We start from the raw sequence: 5315 nt of genomic DNA, 5'->3' as shown, positions 1-5315 counted from the left end.
ACTGGCTCTACCTCCTTCTTTTATGATTTATAGCATGCTCTAGGACTCTGAATTAGCCTCTTCTCACTAAGACCCTGTCTGACAGTTTCCTTCACTTTGATTCTTTTGAAACAAACACCTGTTCTCCCCAGTAGCAGTTTTATTCCTCTTTCTAAGGTCATCTTACTGATCCACAGCAGCATCTTCAGTTTTACAACATTCCTTTCTTGCCTGGAACTTGTGTCAGGGTTTTCTCTATAGTGAAAGTCCTACAGCTTCACAATTACCCTTAATTTGAGGATTGGGAAAAATCTCCCCTCCCCCAAAAAATAATTCAACTGATTATCATCAAGTTTTAAAATATTTGATCTTACATCAGTTCTGTTTTAAAATTTCTATGGACTCTCAATCCAAAGACAGTTGCTTTTTTATAGAAATGGTAACATGGTATAACTGAAATTCACTGGACCAGTAGGTAAGAAACCTGTTTTATCCTAAATTCATTGTTTAGTTAGCTATGTCGACTTTATTAAATCATAAAACCACTTTGAACTTGCTTCTTGATCTTAAAAATTAGGCATAGTTTTCCCAAATAACTTCTAAAAAGGTCCTAGAGACCCAAATCTCACTCTAGACTGCTACTGTATGCATGTGATAAGCTCATAGTAGTAGCTGGTATTTCAGCTTATTGTGGAGCACTCTCAGCGTATTCATGTTTTTCTTATATTTATAGCCTTTATGTGAGCTGAATTCTTGTTCAGTCACGATGGACAAAATTACCAAAGGAAAACAGGCACCATTCCTCATTCACAATGTATACATATACTTATATATAAAACACATCCCTACATATATCACAATCCCATCCCATAGTGGAAACTCTGAGAGGCTTGGGTTTTTTTTGGAACACAAGTGCCTAATATAAGCTTTGACGGCTGAGACACTCACTTCAAAGATGCCTATCTCTAATAAACACATCACCAGCCACACCACTAAATAAAGAACCAGGCCACCTTCCCCCATGGAGGCTTCTATGTTTTAAAGATCTTGGTTGATTTCAATAACTGATCATGAGCATTTGGGCCACTTTTTTTTCTCTTCCCCCACTGTAAGTTCCCAGTCCTATCTTTTAAATTCACCAATAAAGAATGAGCCTGTGAAACCTTAGGCCTCTACCATCATCCTCAATGAAAGCAGAACACCAGATCTTATCACACTCCTCACTTCCCATGACCTGTGTGGCCCCCAGGTACTCTGTAGAATTCTGTAAATAATAAACTTTAATTTTTCAAGATTTCCTGATGGTTATTGCTAAAGGGGATGTTGCAATCATAATAACTATGAGACCAGGTCTAACACTAACATTGGTTATTGATAGGCTGATACTGGCACAAAACAATTGATATTAACCAGGGTGAATGCCCTATACTTGAAATTTGCTTGATTAGACCTAAGTCAGGTGCGTTCCATCATCTGAAAAAAAAAGCTGCACTTGCTGGGGGGTCTGTTAAGCTACAATGTGATTTGCATATGGCTTCTGTAGTGTGTTGCCTGCTGTATCCAACCCAAAGGTCACAGCTGCTGTAATAACTCATTATATCCCCAGAGCAGGCTGATCAAGGCCACACAGTCTAATGAGACATAAAGGCCTTCACTGACTATCAAAGTGCATAAAGCTCCTTCATGCCTCAAGGCCAAGGATAGATAAGGAAAGGGTTTGGATTGCAAAGCTATTGTCACTGCCCACAGAGAGGTTCTGGGCTAAAGGCACAAAGGAAATGTTCCCATAGGTGAGGAGGACAGGAGATCTCCATCTGTGGCCACTGAGTCAGTGAGTCATGCTTGGACTATGTGTCCTAACCCAGAAGAGTGAAAGAGCCCTGCAACCAGAAACCAATAGTGGCACTGGAGGGAAAATACAAGAGGCTATGGTCTGTCACCATTTCACTCACTACTCTTGCTCTTCATCCTCTGACCCAATGGGACATTATGGGTCCAGTCCCTGGTGTAATGTTGCTAAAAAAAATTAGTGGACATATATAAATGGCCTGAACGTCTAGTGCCGGTGCCTCCCAAGAACCTGAGGAAGTATGCCAACTTTCTGATAAATGTGAAATCCCATGAATGCTTCATGGACATTATTCTGTGCCATATACCAACATGCCAAGACTTTAATATTACACTCCAGAGGCCTAGGGCTCTCCAGAAAACTGAACATAATCAATGCTAGTGGAGACAGATTTCAATCCCAGAAGAGATCTCTTGGAACATGTTGGAAAGGAAAGAAGCCACCTATAAGGAAGGCTCAGAGTGACACTATCCAAAAACTTCTGATAACAATGCCCGAGACTAAGGGAACTAGACAAAAATAAGAAGTAGAAACCGAGATCAAAAACTATACCTTAACTGAAATTTAAATTCTTCTAAATAAATAAATAAATAAATAAATAAATATATATATATATATTTTTTTTTCTTAGAGATTTTATGCAGCAGGACTGAGAGAGGGGAGTTTGTTGGCTATTATGGATTTTCTTGTTTGAACAGGTTCAACCTAAATTTTTACTCATAGCTGACAAAATGTATTAACTAGACAGTATCTCTAAAGACCCTACAATCTATAACTTTCTTAAAGATCCTTCTGAGCTTTATGCTCATTTCCTCTAAAATACCACAGATTCCAAGCCTCTTTGACTTTTCCCTGAATGGACAGGAACTGAGCAGCATACCCCATGAGGCATTTCTATCACCAAGGGGAAAGCTGACAGGGTTATTGAGGCCTCCGCAGAAGGAAAAGGAAAGAGGAAAGGCAAAGGCCCCCTGGAGCCACTGATGCTCAAACCAGAGTCCTCCCACTACTCATTTGGATATTTATTACCTGGCTCCACACCCACCCTTCCATCACAGTGATCACAGCTAGGGCTCTAAGTGAATGAAAGCACTAAAGTGAAGCCCACCTCCTGCTGCACAAAATGGGCATGGTCCAATGGGTTTTATCATTTCCCCAATAGTGACCCAAATGACCCCTGTTTCCAACCCTAAAGATGCCCCACTTGACTCTGAGTCCAGAAATTTTTTATATGTCATTCCTCTAATTATAGGATGGTACTGTTACATTTTAACTGGGGTGCCAAAAGGATCCAAGAGACACTAAACTTCCTAGGATAAAATTTACATTTTCTTTCTCTGTCCCTTAAAGATGTAAATCTTACCATGACTTTGAAATGTAGACACCCCAGGAGATAACTAAAGGTCTATTCACAATTGCTGGAGAATGAAGGAAAAAACAAACAAAACAAACCCAAAACCCAAAACAGAAAGAGACCTTTTAAAATATAAACTGCTAATAAAGCTCTTTTGCCCAAAATCTAGTCCACAGCTTCCTTAAGATTACTCGTCAGGGACAAATACAAATTTTAAAAGTCTCCACAATTAGTAAAAAGCTTTAGCCACTGGAATGGGTAACCTTCACTTTTTCCTCTGCCAGAGACCGTTATTTATAAACTGTTATTTGTAAACTAGTGAGTTTTATTTTTTTTTAATTTTTTAATTTATTTATGATAGTCACAGAGAGAGAGAGGCAGAGACATAGGCAGAGGGAGAAGCAGGCTCCATGCACCGGGAGCCCGACGTGGGATTCGATCCCGGGTCTCCAGGATCGCGCCCTGGGCCAAAGGCAGGCGCCAAACCACTGCGCCACCCAGGGATCCCACTAGTGAGTTTTATATTGCACCCAATTCATGGCTAAAATTTTGGAATGAAAGCTCTAAGATTTCTGTTTGAGTCTATGTGTCTTTACATGTATGTTGCAGATGCATGCTATTTTTCTACCTTTGGATGCAATTGCCAAAATTAATTTGTAGAAGAGGTCTATTTAATTAGCTTAAAAATAAGCTCATACGAATTAAGTTTTCCTAAAAATCAGAAGTACAGAAATTAACCCAAATAATTTTCAAGTTCACATAACCTGGGATAGTCTAATAAATAAAAGCTAGTTTCTTTCATTCATTCATTCATTCATTCATTTATTTTTATTTTAAAGATTTTTATTTATTTATTTATGAAAGACACACAGAGAGAGAGGCAGAGATACAGGCAGAGGGAGAAGGAGGCCCCATGCAGGGAGCCTGATGTGGGACTCGATCCCGGGACCCCAGGACCATGCCCTGGGCCAAAGGCAGGCGCTAAACCACTGAGCCATCCAGGGCTCCCTAGTTTCATTTATTTAAAGGAGGTATGTATTTAGAGTTATCAGCATTAAATATAATGCAGATGAACATCTTTTATTCTACTCGAATTTATTAGTCAAATAATTTTTATGTTATCTCTATTATAAAACTTGTTGGCAAGAAAAGTAACTTGTGGTAGCAGGTGATTTTGTCAATTGTCTAATGAAATTTTCATGGGTAGTCTAAACTTAATTGTTGGGATCAAGTGATTTAGATAGGTGTAAGCAGGATAACAGTTTTTAGGTGACTTATCAGGAATAATTATGGTATGTACTTAAAAAATAGTTTCCCAAACCTTTGATAACTTCTACTTTTTGAATTTTGCTGAATTAAATGATGGGAACTCGCTGAATATCTAGATGATTTCCAAATAAGATAAAATACTAAAACATTAATTGCTAAGCAGATTCATTTACCTACTTTTGACCTCTTAGTACAGAGGTTTCTAGATAATTTGAAATGTATTCATAAGTTTATCAATCTAAAGAAAGTTGGCAGAACAGTTCCCAATTTCTTACTTCTTAGTTTTTACTTGAAATTAAGGTTTTTGAGGGTTAAGCATTCTAATGACTGTGATTAAAACTTCTAGAAATAAGGGAAATTCTGTATGCAAGGCAAATTAGGATGTGCTTTTGAGTATGAAAGGTATGAAGTATGGAGATAAATTTTTGTGAAGGGAAGTAAAAAGTAATTTTGTCATAAAGTAAAACTGGGGGTGTCAGAATGGGAAGGAAAATAAAGAACAAAGTGGTATAGAAAGTTGGTGAGGTGGGGGAAAGAAAGAATTTTACCATGTGTGGTCAAATTGGCTAAAATTGCATTGTTATTACAAGGATTTTTAAAATAAGCTTTATTATCAATAGCATGCTTATGTAATTTTCTTGCACCTGCTAAAAGGACAAAATTTTCTTAGAATATTGATCTGTTTCTGATAAGAGATTGTGGAAGATTTTTACCTTTTCAGCAATCTGACTAGACAGCCAAGATTTTGTGTTTTAGCAAAATAATTTCCTGTGTTTCATGTTATCTTAATCAGGTCTTTGATTACTTAAGAAAATAACCTTTTCAATATTAAGAACTAGATTTGCATAAAACTATGTAACCTTC

The sequence above is a fragment of the Canis lupus genome, chromosome 5 (assembly GCF_003254725.2).
Source record: "Canis lupus dingo isolate Sandy chromosome 5, ASM325472v2, whole genome shotgun sequence".
NCBI classification, from domain to species: domain Eukaryota; kingdom Metazoa; phylum Chordata; class Mammalia; order Carnivora; family Canidae; genus Canis; species Canis lupus.
The sequence above is the reverse complement of the archived record's forward strand: the minus strand, read 5'-3'. Positions refer to the sequence as shown.